Here is a 17,499-nt window from a genome sequence, read left to right on the forward strand (position 1 = left end):
GCCAAAAGCAGTACAAAACTTAAGTCCAAATGGATCAAAGATCTCAACATGAATCCAGCCACACTGAAACTTTTAGAAGAGAAAGTGGGAGATACTCTTCAACGAGTTGGTACAGGAGACCACTTCCTAAACATAACACCAATGGCACAGGCACTGAGATCGACAATTAACAAATGGGACCTTCTGAAACTTAAAAGCTTCTGTAAGGCAAAGGACACAGTCAAAAGGACAAAAAGGCAGGCCACAGAATGGGAAAAGATATTCACTAACCCTACATCTGACAGAGGGCTAATCTCCAAAATTTACAAAGAACTCAAGAAACAAGTCTCCAAAACACCAAAGGATCCAATTAAAAGGTGGGGTACAGAGCTAAATAGAGAATTCTCAGTAGAGGAGGCTAAAATGGCCAAGAGACACATAAGAAAGTGCTCAACATCCTTAGCCATCAGGGAAATGCAAATCAAAACAACTCTGAGATACCATCTTACTCCTGTCAGAATGGCTAAAATCAAAAACACCGAAGACAATTTATGCTGGAGAGGATGTGGAGAGAGAGGAACACTCCTCCACTGCTGGTGGGAGTGCCGACTCATACAGCCTCTTTGGAAATCAGTATGGAGATTCCTCAGGAAAATAGGAATTAATATACCACTAGACCCAGCAATTCCACTCTTAGGCATATATCCAAATGAGGCAAGTTCATACAACAAGGGCATCTGCTCCACTATGTTCATAGCAGCATTGTTTGTAATAGCCAGAACCTGGAAGCAACCTAGATGCCCCTCAACTGAAGAGTGGATAGAGAAAATGTGGTACATTTACACAATGGAGTATTACTCAGCAGAAAAAAACAATGGAATCTTGAAATTCGCAGGGAAATGGATAGCACTGGAAGAAACCATCCTGAGTGAGGTAACCCAGTCGCAAAAAGACAAACATGGTATGTACTCACTCATATATGGATTTTAGACATGGATCAGGATAGTGCCAGTCTGCACTTCCACTGATAGAGAGTCTGGGAAACAGGAAAGAACCTAAAAGATATGCACATATGCATAGTACCCAAGAGAAGAGGATGGAGACAAGATCCCCTGAATGGATGGGGAACACGGCGAGGCGTGGGGGGGAGTGGGACCTGGGAAGAAGAGAGGGGTGAAGAGGAAGAGAGTTGGTCATGGGGGAACAGGAAGTTGAGGGGGTGGCGGTAGAATAGGGGGAAGAGGGAATCATAGGATCGAATACAGATCAGGCACCAGAGCGACCTCGAGTGATCTAAAGGGATAACACCAATTGGCAAGCTAAGCAATAGTGGAGAGACCACCTCGAATGCCCATTCCTGATAATGAACTTGATGTCTATAACCATCCGGGAGCCTTCATCCTGTGACTGATGGAAGCAGAGGCAAACACACAATCACTGAACCGAACCCAAGGAACCCAGTGACAGAGAGAGAGGAGTGATGAGCAAATTGGCAAAGAATGGGCTGGCAAAACCAGCAGAGACAGCTGATCTGAACAGGGGAGAGCTCTTGGATCCCAGACTGACAGTGAGGAGGCCAGTATGGGACTGATCTGGATCCCCCAAATGTGAGTGTCAGCGAGAAGCCCTGGGCAACCTATGGGGCCTTGAGCTGTGGATCAGTGTCTATCCCTGGAATACAGTCATCGTGTGCCTATAGCACAAAGAGGGATGCTCTCTCAGCCTGGACTCTTAGGGGAGTGTCTGGACCCTACCCAGAGTAAAATGACAGACTCTGATATCCCCTATGTGGAAGGATTTGGCAATAGGGTGGGGGGGTAGGGGGGAAGGGGAGTGCGGGAGGAGGGGAGGGAGAGGGAACTGGGATTGACATGTAAAACAAGCTATTTAAAATTAAAATAAAAAATGATTAAAAAAATGCCTCCTGTAGGCGCATGCATTTGTACTCTTTGTCTCTGTTTGATGAACTGTTGGGAAAGGATTAGGAGGTATGGCCTTGTTGGAGAAATATGTTACTGGAAGCAGGCTTTCAGGTTTCAAAAACCCAGCCCAGGCCCATTGTCTCTTTCTCTGACTGGTGCTGGTGACTCAGTGTGTCAAGCTCTCAGCTGCTGCTCCAGCACCAAGGGACTAACCCTTTACAACTGTAATCAAGTCCCCAATTAATGCTTTCTCTTGTAACAGTTACCTTGACCACGGTGTCTCTTCACTGCAATAGAACTAAGACACCATCGGTCTAAGCTCAGATCAGAAAATAAAGAATTTCTGTCGGGAGATGATGGAAATGATCTAGAGTGGATGATGGTGATGGTTGAGATAACATAATGCCCTAAACTGGTGAACTCTATACGTTAATGGTGAATTTTAGGATACATGGATTCTATTTCAACAACAAGAAAGCTCAAAGGCTGACCAACTTCTGGACAAGGCAACAAATGAATGAACGAACAAATGACATAAAGAATGACCATCACACACTGGTGGTTAGGGAAACTATCAATTAAGGGGGAAGGAAAGGGGAAGGAGGTTGAGTCTTTGCTTACGGTTTTATATCCATCCTGCTGGGTTTTAGGTGTCTACGATATCTCCAGGAAAGATGTTGTAGATCCAGCTGGAGTCCAGGGGACAGTCTTATTCTGATACTATAAGTATGGAAATTGTCAGTGGACAGAAGGCTATTTGTAACACAGGGGTGGCTAGAAAACAAAACAGATGGAGTAAAATAAGGGGGACATTTGCTATCCATTGAGCTAACCTCTTCCCCAGCTCTGTATCTATCAGGCACTGTGCTGTAGGCTGGGGCATAATGGTGAACAAGACGCACCTGGTATCAGCCTCTATGGAATTGTATAGGAGATGTCAGCCAAAAACTTACCCAGTAGCATGACAAATACCTAAGGGATAGTCAGGTAATTTTGGGAGTACATAGTTGTCTTTCTTAGGGTTTCTATTCTTGCTATGAAACACCAAGGCCAAAGAGCAAGTTGGGGAGGAAAGGATTTACTAGGCTTACATTTCAGCATCGCTGTTCATCACTGAAGAAGGTCAGTACAGGAACTGATGTAGAGGCCATGAGGATTGTTGTTTATTGCCTTGCTTCCCCTTGTTTCTTATAGAACCCAGGACCACCAGCCCAAGGATGATACCCTCCCTCAATGGTCACTAAATGAGAAAATACCTTGCAGCTGGATCTCATTGAGGCATTTCCTCAACTGAGGCCCCTTCCTCTCTGATGACTCTAGCTTGTGTAAATTGACACACAAAACCAGCCAGTACAATAGTATAGAAATCTGACCCCCTATGTCTACATAGTTACAAGATGATATTTTATTTTCCTTCTAAATACCTCTTGGCTCTAGCATTGGCTGTCCTCCAAACCACATCCTCACCACCCTCCAGGCTCTCAGCAACTCTCACCTTCGCCACCACAGTTGCTTCCTTGACTGGTCTTGTCTCAATTTCTTCTTCTTCTTCTTCTTCTTCTTCTTCTTCTTCTTCTTCTTCTTCTTCTTCTTCTTCTTCTTCTTCTTCTTCTTCTTCTTCTTCTTCTTCTTCTTCTTCTAAATGGTTTTTCAAGACAGGGCTTCCTGTAGCTTTGGAGGCTGCCTGGAACTCACTTTGTTGACGAGGCTGGCCTTGAACTCACAGAGATCTGCCTGCCTCTGCCTCTCAAGTGCTGGAATTAAAGGCATGCACCACGAACCACCCAGCAAAAAAGGTTTTCTTAAACACCCAATCTACTGAAGGTTTTACAGGCCCTGGATTGTCTTTGCTCACTTCCATGTGTTCCCTGCGTGTGACAAAGTGATTAACAGTAAACTCTTCTGTGGTGATGTCACAGTTTCTTCCTTCCATACTGAGAAGGCGAGCAAGGTATGCCTGGACATTCTGGCCATCATCATGCTGTCACATCTCTATCCTTTACATGCCGTCCTCAGCTACAAAAGCCCTCTCCCCACCTTGCCAGGAGCTTAGCTACCTCCTCCATGACTCGCCTTGCCAACCCTGCTAACGCTGAATAGCTAGATGATTAGAGAGTCGTGGCCCATAGTTTTCTTAAGATTCAGTGTTCCATTCCATTGATGCTTGTAATACCGCCTTGTGAAAATTCACCTAAGTATGTCTCCTCCCCTAGATGGGAGGGTTGGGTTGCTGTATGCTTATCTCTTTAGTCTTAGGTCTTAGGAAAATGTTCCTAGCACCAAGGTGGTTTTCAAGGCCTATCTTCTGCATATGTGAAAAAATGTCACAGATTGAGTGAGTGCCGACCTTGTGTCTCTCCTAGCGTCCCCAGGGCAGCCTGATAAGGTGCTCCCTTTCTGAACTCAGCAGTTTGTTGTCCTTTGTGAGGAACAAGGGGGAGCAGGCATAATCAGAACTGTCTAAAGACAAGGAGAAACATGTAGAGCAGCCAGGCCCCAGCCTGCTACAGTTTGCTGCATGGAATCTCAATAAAATTGCAGGGGACAGCACAATTCCCTTGCAGCCTTGACTCAATAGTGGGGGTAAGAGATGTCAAGTGTGCAATTAAGGAGACATGTGGGAAGACAGGAGACTCCTGATGCCTCCTAGAGCTGGCTGTGCCCATCAGTGATTAAGAGAAAGGGCACTCTGGCTGTTAGACTGTGTTGCCTCCAAGACCCTCAGATTCCCAGGAGTCTGAACACAAAGTCTGTCCTTGCCACCCACTCCCTCCGTGTGGCTGATGACGACACGGCACACAGTCTGTGGTTGCCTTTAGCAGGTCGCCTCTCCTAACATCTAGTTTGAGAGGAAAATGAAGGTTCTTATTTGTCGCTGTTCCGAGCTCACAAGCACAGGGTGCTCACAAAAGCCCTGGCATCGCCACCACAATCACCTGTAATTAGCTCATTGTAGCTTTGTACTCTAATAATGTATGACTAATTATAGAGCATCAGAACCATACTTTGGCTCACATCAATGAGCAGCAGTCATTCTCTTATGTACTTATTGAGGATTGTTTCAGAAATGTTTACAATTATAAGCAAGGAAGTTGAGTTCTGGAAATGCCATTATAGCATCCAGATTTCTTTCCCTCTTCCTTTCTGATAAAAACAGTCTCCAGAACCCACTTTTACCCCACCCATTTTCAAGCATATCTTGCAGGTTCACTCCTGCCTGGGCCAAGGTCAACTCAAAAAGAGTCCTTCAGATGACACCAGCACCTGCACCAACCTCCTAGGACATCAATGCTGGTGCCACCTCTCCAGGCTTAAGTGGGCACCTCTTCAGGATTCTTGGTCTGTCCAGCAGCTGGGACCTCCACCCTCTGGTTTTCCAAGATGCTACAATAAAGGACCTATTTGCTCTTTTTCCTGACACATTCACCTTTGTCAGTATAATTAGAGTCAATGATTACAATTTATTCTTTTCTCCTAGCAACCTGCCTTGTCCACCTCAAGGAACAGGTGCCTTCTGAAGTTTCCAGGATGGCAGCTAACCAGATGCTTCTCCACCCACACCTTCCGCTGAACATGACCCAGCAACTCCTGACTCCCCCATCCCCCACATCGTCCCTTGTTAGCAGGAAGAAGCCAGACATGAACCAGCGTCCATGTACCCAAAGAGTCTGGCATTTTATGGTGGGAATTCCACCCAAGCCCCCTCTCCCATCTCCCTCCAAACACTGCTGCATCTCAGAAAGTACACCAAATGATGGCCCCTCACCCAGGGATGCTGTAGACCACTCCCACAGAGTATTTAAACTGCTCCCCAGAAACTAGACTTGTGGTTTTTCTGGTCTCCCTTTTCTGTTTCCTCCCTGGGGGCTGGAAGGCTACCTGGGAGCATTGTGTCCATTAAGGTGGGCTTTTTCTAGTTTGGTTTGATTTGGCCTGATTTGGATTGCTGCATCGGTGGAGAGGCTTATCAGGGCGTAGAAGCTTTTCACTTTCCTCATTTCTTTCTTCAGGATTCCTTTTTGCAAGACACACACAGACACACAGGCACACAGGCACACAGGCACACAGGCACACACACACACACACACACACACACACACACACTTAAAGCTTGTCTCACCTTCCCTGCTCTTGCTAAGTCATATGTATTAGTTTCTTTTTTTTGTTGCTATGATGGGACACTGAACAAAACTAACCTTGGAAGGGTTTATTTCAGCGTGCAATTGCAGCCCATCATCGTGTGCAGCCAAGACAAGAACTCAAGGCAGGAACATGGAGAGGAGGAACTGAAGTAGACACCATGGAGGAAAGCTACCCGTTGACTTGCTCCTGGCTTACTTGTTTTGCTTATTTATGCAACTCAGGACCACCTGCCCAGGGATAGCACTGCCCACAAGTGACCTGGTCCCTTCCATATCAATAATCAAGCATGAAAATGCCGTACGAGCTTGCCTACTGATCAGTCTGAGGAGGCATTTTCTCAATTGTGGTTCTCTCTTTTCAGATGATGCTAGCTTGTGTCAAGCTGACAAACACAAAGCACAAAACAAAACAACCAATATACTATAGAAAGACAGACTTCACATTTCTCTGTGTTATGTTGTCCAAGAAATTTTAAAAGCTACAGCATTCTACCTCATGGATTGACTCCAGTTAAGGAAGTCCTCAGTCATCCTATCCTGTTGCAGGGACCATGTTCTCTGAGAGCTTCCTATTGTGGAACATTAGTTGAGGACATGTTCCATTTGTTTATGCTGTGGAAAATTATTTTCAGTGTTGCAAAGATGTGTTGCATTCTTTTATGTTGCATTGGTTTAACTCTGTGAAGCTGTGTTACTTTGCCCTTCTAAAACACATGATTGGTCTAATAAAGAGCTGAATGGCCAACAGCAAGACAGATGAAAGGATAGATGGGGCTGGCAGGCAGAGAGAATAAACAGAAAGAGAAAAACAGAGAAGGTCAGGGAGGAAGAGAGAAAGAAGGATGGATAGACCTCAGGGGCCAGCCACCCAGCTACACAGCAAGCCTCAGAGTAAAGAAAGGCATAAGAAGGATAAAAGCCCAGAAGCAAAAGGTAGTTAGGATAGTTTAGGTTAAGAAAAAGCTGGCTAGAATGAAGCCAAGCTAAATCCGGGCATTCATAAGTAAGAATAAGATTCTGTGTGCTTATTCAGGAGCTGAGTGGTGGGCCTCCCAAGAGTAAAGAACAAAGAGTAAAAACAAAACAAAGCAAAAAAAACTAAAGCTTCTTGCTAGTTTTTCCCATTGCTATTGCCAAAATCCTGGGACTGGTCAAAATCCCCAGGCTGCCGGGCAGTTCGTGGAACATTGCCAGGTACATTGAGGTGAAAGATGTAATAAAATCGGGTCTGTATATTCATTGTGACTTACCAAATTCCTCCCCAGCTCTCTTCAGGGCTGAAGGATCCCAAGGTAATGGGAAGGCTGATACAGAAACTTCTTTTAGGAGGGAGAATGAACATGCAAAGTTTTATTTTGCTTAAGCTATCAGAAACATTCCAGTTTATTGTTGTTTATTGTTTTCAAGGCAGGGTTTCTCTGTGTAGCCCTAGCTGTCCTTGAACTCACTCTTTAAACCAGACAGGTCTCCAAATAAGAGACCTGCCTCCCTCTGCCCCCTAAGTGCTGGGATTAAAGGTTGGTACCTCTCTCCCTCCTTTCCTCCCTCCCTCCCCTAAATTCTTAAAGCTCAATGTGACACTTTTACATTTTTGACCGGTCAGCAGCTGTAGACCTGCTGAGGACTCAGATTGACCCCTGCTCGATCTATCATTATCTCTCCACCGCTCCCCCCACTGCAGATGGTGTTATGGTTACGTTTTGTCAATGTGACACACTTTCAGGTCGCCTGGAAAGAGGGAATCACAACTGAAGAACTTCCTCCATCAGACTGGCCTGTCTGTGAGGTATTTTCCTGACTGATAATTAACGCAGAAGGGCTCAGTCCATCACTCCTGGGCAGGTGGTCCCGGGTTCTGTAAGGCAGGTAACTGAGCAAGCTAAAGGAAGCACACCAATAAACGAGGATCCCTCCAGGGTCTCTACTTCAATTCCTGCCTTCAGGCTCCGGCCTTGAACTCCCGCCCTCGCTTCCCTCACTGATGAACTATAATCTGTAAGCCAAATAAACCCCTTCTGTCCCAAGTTGTTATCGGTCGTTGTTTTATCATAGCAACAGAAAAAGCAAACTAGGACAAATGGGAACACATATTTCTCCTTAATTTCTCATTCTGGATTCCAGTCTTTCTACCCCTGGGGCATACACTCTTCTCATAGTTCCTGTCTTGATCATCCTAGCTTCTAAGGGTTCTTGAGTAAATGGTCATGAACTCCTGAGCCAAGTGGATTCTCAATGTGCCAAGCATCAGCTTTGTATGACTTATGCTTTCAACCAATGTTTTTTGAGCACATGCTATCTCGTACAGATAGGACGGTAAGGACCATGTGTACACAGACCTTGGTCTATAGCAGCTTAGAGCCCAGTGGAGAAGCCAAAGAAGTAAAAAAGAGAAATATTAGTTGATATGTAAGAGTCAACAAGAGAGCTCACTTCAATATGTTATGTCTCACCTAACCCAATGTCATCCTTGACCACGCCCACAACTTAGCCAATGTCGGTGTCCCTCGGGCATACACGTATGGCCCCGAAATTATTGCTATGCCTCTGCTCCTGTCCTGAGGTCTGGCCTCAAGTTCTGCCTGGATAGCATCTATTCTGAGAGGCCTTCCAGATGGCCACGTGGGCAGGCCATTTCTAACTGCTGCCTTGCTACTGGCTCACCCCATTGCAGCTAAAACAGGCTCAGTAAACATGAGCTGAATCAAACTGGTCATTGCTGAATTGATCTTTCTTTTTCTATTTAGATGATTAAAACTCTGAAGCCTGGCCAGAAGCAAGTATGAATAATGCAATTGTTGCTGAACTTGTTCAAAACGGCCGTTTTCATAGAGATAGGCTGCAACGAAGGGGTCATGGACAGAACACACTGTCCTTTCAGAAGATTCTGGCCCATTGCATTCTGCAGTGGGGCAGAGGGTGGTCCTTGTCTCTGTTTTTCAGCTGCACTTAAAGATGGATGACTGAGCCATGTGAGCTATAGGGAACGGGGTACTTTTCCAGGAGCTGTCAACACACTAACAGGAGGGGCGGTATGTGACAAAGTCCAGAGAGCCACATCTCCTTTTTCTACTCTGAATGAAATCATGTGACTTTTCTCCTCTAGTCCCAAATCTGAGAAATTTCCCTGTGGAATCCTATAAATGTGTTACCTGGATTGAATTGGAGTTGGGTAGAGTGAAATATAAAAATTTTCCTTCTGCACTTTTGGAATCAATCTCATTAAAGGCTTCTCATTGTCTCAGGGCTACAGCATTGTCTATCTTCTTTCCCTGACAATGACTAAGAACAAGGGACCCCCTCAAAAATTGTCAAGATGGGGTACACACAGCATTTCTTTGTTTTCTTTTCTTTTGGGGGGGCAGAGTTTCTCTGTGTAGCCTTGGATTCTGTCCTGGAACTCTCTCTGTAGACCAGACTGTCCTCGAACTCATAGAGATATGCCTGCCTCTGCCTCCCAAGTGCTTTAAAAGCAGGCACCACCAAGCCCAGCTGTTTGTTTGTTTTCAGAGACAGGGTTTCTCTGTGTCACAGCCTTGGCTGTCCTGAAACCCATTCTGTAGACCAAGTTGGTCTTGAACTCACAGAGCTCCTCCTGCCTCTGCCTCCTGAGTGCTGAGATTAAGTGTGCCACCACTCCTGACCCACTGCAATATTTCTAGTTGCATTTTTCTATAGACAAGTAAGGAAGACGGCCCTCCCCATCCATACTTCTTTGTTGTTAGATCGCTGTGATCCAATTATACCATGCATTTCCTAAATTTAGGGTTTGTTTAGGAACAGGTGTTAAAATTAGCACCCACAGAAATGTTACAATTTAGGAATTCACATTGTTTTGTTAACAATATAAAGAAGTTCCTGGCTGGTCATGTTGCCTCCTGATACACTCACACTAGGAACTAGTTACAATCAGATCCAAGGCTTCCCAACCGCAGATGAGCCCAGGGTTCCTGAGGATCTAACGGCAATGTCTATTTGTGTCTGTTGTCTACATAAATGGACTTGCTCTCAGAAATGTTTTGTTGCTGGTGTTTGTTTTTGGAACCTGTGGATGTGCTCACGATAGATCAGCATGCTACCGCTGAGTTGCAATGCCAGCTCTGGATGTTTGGAGGCTGGACCTCACTGTGAACTCGCTGTGTTGCACAGGCTGCACTGATGTTTTCTGCCTCAGCATCCAAAGTGCTGGGATTATGGTTGCATGCCACGTGCCTGGACCAAAATTGTGAATTATTTGTAATAAAGAACAAAAAAGAGGGCCTGGAGAGATGGCTCAGCAGTTAAGAGACTTTCTGCTCTTGAAGAAGACCCAGGTTCCCCAAATCCGTATCTGTTTGGCTCACAACAGCCTGCAAATCCAGAAAAATGTATCGCCTTGTTCTGACCTCCCCAGGCGCCAGCATGCATACACATACATGGAAGCACATACACAAAATACACATCAACAAAATCTTCTGAGCAGAAAAGGAGTGACCAACTCCAGGTTAAAATGAAGTGAGCTCTCATGTGGAATGAGATAAAATGGACACAGGATACAAGGAAACCATTATTCCTATTTAATCTTAGCCTGATTTACCCACAGTGGGTTGTTTGTTTTGTTGGTTGGTTCTTGGTTTTTCTTTTTTCTTTTCTTTTCTTCTTCTTCTTTTTTTTTTTTTTTTTTTTTTTTTTTTTTTGGTTTTTCGAGACAGGGTTTCTCTGTATTGGTTTTTGGACCATGTCCTGGAACTCGCTCGGTAGACCAGGCTGGTCTCGAACTCACAGAGATCCGCCTGCCTCTGCCTCTCGAGTGCTGGGATTAAAGGCATGCACCACCACCGCCGGCTGGTTCTTGGTTTTTCAAGACCTGGTTTCTCTGTGTAGCCCTGGCTGTTCTGGAACTCATTCTGTGGACCAGGCTGGCTTTGAACTCAGAGATCTGCCTGCCTGTGCCTCCTGAGTGCTGGCATCAAAGGTGTGCGCCACCACTGCCTGGCCAACCCACAGCATTTGTTTTCATTTCAGTTTCAATCTTTACGTGCAGCAGGTGAAACTAGATTCCAGGCTTGCTTTCTCCAGTAGCCTAGCTGCAAGGGATCCAAACAGAAAAACCAGGATGAAGATAGCCTGATGATAGAGTGTCAAGAGTGGGTAGGCCTGACTTCAGGCTTTGTTTTTTAATGTTAACATTCAAGTTTCCCTGAGTTACTCCCACAAGGTTCACTGAAATAATACATCTTTTCTTCCAGCAGAAAATATGAAGGACCTTTTCATTCAACCCCTTGTTTTTTATCCGCTTTCATCAAGCCCTCATTATGTGCCAGGCACAATGCTAAGTGCGTGCTGTGTGCCTTTTCTTTCATTCTAGAAATAATTACATCAAGTGGGTAAGATGATTATTTCCATGCTACACATAAAGGCTCTGACTCACAGAAGGCTTAAGTTACAGACCACAGACTCTGACAAGCCCTAATGGGTCTCAGACTCAGGATAGGCTAACAGCCAAGCTCACACTTTCAACCAGAATGCAAAGCGCCTCTCCTTTTCTTTTACCAAGACAATGAAAACTGAATGACCCTCAGTCCTTCTCTGAGATAAGCAAACAATGGTCACTAGAGCTTTAAGCAATTATCTTTGTTGTGTACATTGTCACAAGTGGCTCTTGTGATAATTCTTCTAGCATAAACCAATATATGTTCTAGAAGCACAAACTACAGTTTTCCTTGTGTCACAATAAGGTCAGCATCGTCCTACCTCGCATAAATGCACGAAGGTTGATGTAGGATGCCCTCACACTTTCTTTGAGCACACAATAGAAGTTTTGTTGAAAACAACGCCAGTTTGGTTTGCCTGCAACAAAAAAGCAGGTCAAATTATTTTGTCAGACTTTGGGAACAAACAGTTCCTAAACTTGCAAATTGACTCTTTTGTCCATCCTGCCTCTCACGGCTTATAAGGGCAATCTGAAAGAGAAGTGGTGTCTGGCAGAATGGAGACGGGTCAGCAGTTTGGTCCTCTTATTGGACGAGTACCTGTCAGTTCAGCTCTTGCACCCTTCCACATCTTAGAAAACTCTCAAATGAAAATGTTAGTAGTGCCTGGTAGGAATGCTCCGCGCAGAGACATGAGCTGGGCTGTGGATTTCCACCTGCCAAAGAGCATCCTGAACGTCCCCGGTGCTGCCAACGATCCAAAGACTTTCATTTACGATGCAAAACTAAAAAGGTCACAGTAGGGCTGTTTCCCCGAGAGTTATAAAAATAAATAGAAAAATAAAATAATCTTTCCTGCCCCTACTAGTCTATCACCTCATAGTAAAAAATAGGAGTCTGCTTTCTCAAAGACCTAATACTTTTTATGTGTTACTTTTTAAAGAATGTTTTTATTAGTGTATATTAATTCTTCATGAAGATAGGTTTCATTAGTACATTTTTGTATGGAGCATATTTTGATCATATTTTGATCATATTTACCACTAGCCCTCTTTACCCTCTCTCGACCCTTCCTACACTGGTTGATCCCCGTCCTCCTACCAAATAGCAAATAGCTCCCCGCCTAGGTCATGTTTTGTTTTGTTTGCTGCTGCCCAATTAGCTTCCCCAAGGTTCCTTACATTACCACTGAAGAAAATGTCTCTCAATCCCCATCAGCCATTAACTGCTTATAAATCCCCACGGAGGTCAAGGCCCCCATGAACCACACCCCCTCCACAACAGGATGCCAGTGTGAAATCTCATGTAGATCTTGTCCAAGTAACCATGGTTGTAAGTTCAGAAATGCAACAATGGCATCATGCCAAGAAGTCACTGATATCCATCACTCTCGCTCCTTTCTTACATTCTTTCTGCTCGTTCTTCTATGATACTCCTTGCACCTTATAGGGTTGGTATTGTTGTCCCGTTGTGGCTAAGCATTTGATACTCACTTATTCCCAATACTTTGGCCAATTATGAGTCTCTGGGGCTACTGTTGACCACTATGGTGGGTGGGGGTGGGGTGGGATGCTTCTCTGACCGACACTAATCTATGGACATACACATAGTTATTTAGATGGGAATGCTATGGATACACCATGTCTACTTAGCAAAACGACAGTTGTAGCTTTGCACAAGGGTCTATGGCCTGCTTAGCTGTATGCTTTGGATTGGACCTGTGAATCCTGTCGAGTACCATCCAAGTAAGATCAGAGAGTGGTTGATAACCCCCATAACAGACTTGCCACTATTGTTCCAGTGAGCTCATCTTGCCTTGCTGGCTAGTCTGGTTGTACATTAGGTTCCCACTTGATTAGACTGTTGTCCATTCTCCCCTAGGAGCTGTTCTCCACACACACCACCTTTTGGCACTATGGAGGAGAGCTAGCAGACACCAGTTATTGGATGAATGATGAAAAACACATTGCTAGTTGGAAGGTCATTGATGAACAGGCCTTCTCACCCAAATATCAATGCCTGGGTGTTTTCACATACACACTTGTCTTTGCTGAAAGGTTGGAAGAAAAGGGGAATTTTCCATGAGGAAGGATTAAAATATGACTTCTTAAACTTTCTACTCAAGATGGCCCCAGAAATGAGCAGCAACAACAAGGTCACATGCTGCAACTATCCAGTGCCTGTCTGAGATAGTGGGGGCAGGCCCACCGCCCACATACTCAGTCACTCGCCCCCACCCCCAGGGTACAAGCCTGTAATGGCTGGAAAACCGGGGAACACTCCTACAGATGGAGGAGGCCACCCTCCCTACAGCTCCCAACAGAAATGAGAAGACTATTACTCTCAGACAGTTCTTTAGTATACATGATGATTTCACCATCTATTAAATACAAAAGAAAAATTGTATCCTAATGAGATGGGTGCGTTTGTTTCTTTATACAGTGAGTGACACTGGCTGAATACCTGAGACTCAGTGACGTAGAACATCTTCAGTCTTTATCAGGAATGATCCATGGGGTGATTCTATGATCTTCAGTGTAGGGAACACATCTTCACATGAAAACAGAGCACAAAGTGGCAGAAGCATGTCTAAGGACATTTCAGTCACTGCTGGAAGTTCTGTCCTAAGTCAACCGAAGTTCATTTAACAGACCTTAAGTGAAATTTGAGTCAGCCATGCAAGAAACAGTTGCTAAAACTAAGCTCTCTAACACACCTACAATCTTCAGATATGCTAATTCGACACTAACAAGCTGAGGAAAGGCAGCAGAGAAATCGGAAAGTCTTTGTTTTCGGTTATTGAGCTATCGTGCTTGGTAAGAGCAGAAAACCTTGTGCACACAGTAAAAACACTGCAATTCTTAACGCGAGACTCTCTGAGCAAAGGGACTTCGGGCAATACTGGTTGGGGCCGCGTGTTGTGATGGCATGTAACCATGCACCGGGCGCGTGTGCGGAAGAACCGAGGCTACCATGAAGTGACTCCCACCGGAGGCTAAGGCCATCGCGTTTGATTTTGAATTCCCTTTCGGCTGTTGCACATTCGGAAATCTTGCATTGCTGTCAGGTTTTTTGCAGCCCTGCCTTCGATCCCCTAGCACAGGATTGCAACCCACAGTTTAAGAGTTTACATTTGAGAGACAGTAGCTCTCCCAGGGGTGGAGGGAGCTGCAAGAGCCAAGATGTACATCGCAGGCTTTTTGACTCTTGCTACAGCTCACGTCCGTTCAACTGAACCCGTGGGTACACCCTCAGATTTGGGGACTTTTCATTCTGATTCTAGATTAGATCTGGGCAGAAAGTGTGTTTGTGTTGGGAGGCGGGGGGGGGGAAGGGGGAGGAGTTCCCTTCCTATTAGCATTGCTGTACAGCTGCCTAAAATAATGAGTGCTTGCCATTATGGAAGGCCTTGCCTCTCCGGGATGCAAGAACAACCTGGCCATCTCTGGGGTGAGGCAGACATCAAGGCAGCAGACCTGCACAGGGAGCCCACCTCCCCGGGAGCCCCTTCCCCGGAGCTTTTGCACCCATGCCTTTGCATACGGGGCCACTCACTGTCCTATGGGGGAAACCAGTGAAGCTGAAACATAATAGCCCAGACTCCAAACACCTTCATTTATGGAATGGAAACAATCCGACTGTGTAAACGGTTCGCTTTGCTTCTGCATGTTTTGCTGGAGATTCACCAAATAACAGATTTTTAAATGTTGGGAATGGTATAACATTGTTAGATGCTTCGCTGGAACGGGGTGGGTTTAAAGGAAAAGAGCCCAAGCTCAGCAGTCCACAAACCAGTTGAGCAGTCTCGGAACAGTAGCAAGGATGGACCCCTTAGGGGAGAGCGGATACAGACCACCTTCCCCGGATCCGACCTTCCCGCGCCGCTTCTTCCTGATAACGCAAGCAGCTTTTCAGCAGCAAAGCCAATTCGATTTGTTAACTGATGGCCCTGCTTCCTAAGTGGATTTTTAAGAAAATCATGATAAATACAGAGTGCATGGTGGGTGAGAACAACTCTGGCGGATGTGGGCAGGACTTACTGGATGGAGGTTACACGGGTCTGCTTGGCGCAGCCGAGTGACCTGTGTGATGCAATCACAGCAGAAGTATGAGTCTTGCACGGGGGTTTGAGACTGTGTCTTCAGGGCCTTCCTGGGGTGCACCGCGTGATTTCTTGGGCTCCCATGAACGTTCACCCCAGGGAGGAGGGAGAAAAGAAGGTCAGGGTTGGGATCAGCTCCTGAAATGGCAGATAAGTTTGTTGCTCTCCCTCCCGAGGGACTTAGGAAATGTTTTTTGGGAAGAACACAGAGTGCATACCGCATCCCTTGCCGCCTCAAAGCCCCCCGGGGAGCTGCAGCTAAAGGGGGGCGCGAGGGTCTGAAGGTGGGTGGAAGGAAGCGGCGTCAGTCAACTTCCTCGGCTGCGGTGGCTGTGGCAGCCGCGGGGTGTGCACCCGGCTACGCCGCCCTCCCCTGGGCCGGGAAGGGGCGGAGCTGGGCGTCGCCGCTCGGGTTGTCCCCTCCTCCCCGCCGCTCTCGAGTGCAGAGCCCTCCGCGGTCGCTGTCGCGGCCGCTCGGAGGGAGCTCTCCGGGAGCCCCAGGCAGGAGTGTGGCTGGCGGGGCTGAGCTGCGGGAGCTCGGCGGCTCCCGGCGTTGGTGAGTCCCGTCGCGGGGGGTGGGGGGCGGGCAGGGTGCAGGTCTCCACTGCGATGCTGGGAAGTCTCTGCCAGGGCTCGGGAGGCGGGGATGTCAGGATCGCGACGTTCGGGAGCTCCGGATCCGACTCTGCAGGGAGGATGTAGAACCGCATTGACAGGTGCCCGGACTCCAGGGGCAGGGGCTGAGACCCGATGCTGGAGTTTCAATACTGGGTTTTAGAATGCAGGACAGACAGTCCAGACCATGGAGTTGGGGAACTGCAGAGTCCTAAAGGGCTGGGGTTAAGGAATCCGGACTGCGGCGGCGGCGAGGAGCTTGGGGGTGGGAGCCTGGGGAGCTGGGGCTTGGGGTAGATGTCACGATCATGAATTGAAGGTATATGAGCCTAGAGAGTAGGAGAGGCAGGATCCAGAGGGAGGGGGCTCCGTGCGCATTCTCGGGGCGCCCTCCACAGGGCAGAGAGGAACGGAACCCCGGAGGGGAATGCCTAGTAGAGGAAAAACGGGGCGGAAGGGGGTGCCCGAGAGAGGGGAACCCCGGAAAGAGTAAGGTGAGCGAGGCCTGAGCTCCTCCTGGAGGAGGGTGGAGCAGGGTTCTCGGAGGAGGGTAGTTGTGCTGAAAACCGTGGGCTGCTGACTTAGGGCTATGGTGAACCAAGGGATTTGAAGGCACGAAGGGGCAGAGGTGGCAGGCAGGGCGGTGCTGGGGATAACTAAGCCATGGGAATGCTGTCTTTTAAGTGGAGGTGGCCATGGACACCCTTTGACAGTAGATTGAGAAGCCCTAGATAAGACAAGTGGGAGATCCAGTACTCAGCGAGTCCAAGAGTATTGGGAACCGAGTGGAAGGATTACCGGTTAGTTGCCAGGACCTGATGGCAGCCAAGTATCTCAACTTCTTGAGCAGTTGTAGGTACCCAGTGATAAAAGAGACCCTTGATCCCGGTGGGTCTTGCTTAAGTGGCACCACATATTTCTGACTTGGCTTAGAAATGGCGTCGCTGCGGGGGTGATGAAAAGTGGCCAAAGGAATAGTCACAGAGTGAGATTTCCAATACATAAGGGACATTAACCTTGTGTGCTTCGGGCAGAACTCATATAATGTAGGTGTGTGTGGAGCAATGATCCGCAGGTACTATTTACTCTTATACGGTCAGAGCCAACTTCTGAGGGGAAAAAAATGGAGGGCGAGAGGGATCGACAAGGGCATTGCATTCCACGGGCAGACTTTAGTGTTCTAGTGTCCTGTGGTCAGTGTTTGTATTAGTGCCGGTTCCATTTCCTGTGGTTAAGAGAAAGTTACCCTTGTGGAAGGAACTATCCACAATTGCCCTGTTGAAGAGATTCATGGCCTGCTCCTATGTCTTGAACTGTTCCATCCCTGGCAT

At 46.8% G+C, this 17,499-nt stretch overlaps 1 protein-coding gene and 1 long non-coding RNA gene across 4 annotated transcripts in view; one reads left to right on the plus strand and one right to left on the minus strand.

The window, feature by feature from the left end:
• Window positions 1–10,966: 10,966 nt before the first annotated feature.
• On the minus strand, window positions 10,967–15,886 carry LOC110341273. 2 transcript variants are annotated; one of them, XR_002383152.2, is made up of 5 exons: window positions 15,772–15,883; window positions 15,492–15,691; window positions 13,915–14,001; window positions 11,774–11,869; window positions 10,967–11,106 (listed from the first exon to the last, which is right to left on the minus strand). It is a non-coding gene; the product is annotated as an uncharacterized LOC110341273 (long non-coding RNA). The 2 variants fall into 2 exon arrangements; XR_005870115.1 differs by having other exon boundaries at window positions 15,492–15,886.
• An 80-nt stretch (window positions 15,887–15,966) lies between these two features.
• Paqr8 (progestin and adipoQ receptor family member 8) overlaps window positions 15,967–17,499 on the plus strand; it is a 40,128-nt gene continuing 38,595 nt past the window's right edge. Inside the window, exon 1 of one of the 2 annotated variants that reach the window (XM_013115154.3) lies at window positions 15,967–16,109. The gene's annotated coding sequence lies outside the window, so the exon portion shown is untranslated. The remainder of the gene's footprint in view (window positions 16,110–17,499) is intronic. The other variant, XM_013115155.3, reaches the window with a different exon arrangement.

Source organism: Mesocricetus auratus, unplaced genomic scaffold, assembly GCF_017639785.1.
Source record: "Mesocricetus auratus isolate SY011 unplaced genomic scaffold, BCM_Maur_2.0 Super-Scaffold_100021, whole genome shotgun sequence".
NCBI lineage: Eukaryota > Metazoa > Chordata > Mammalia > Rodentia > Cricetidae > Mesocricetus > Mesocricetus auratus.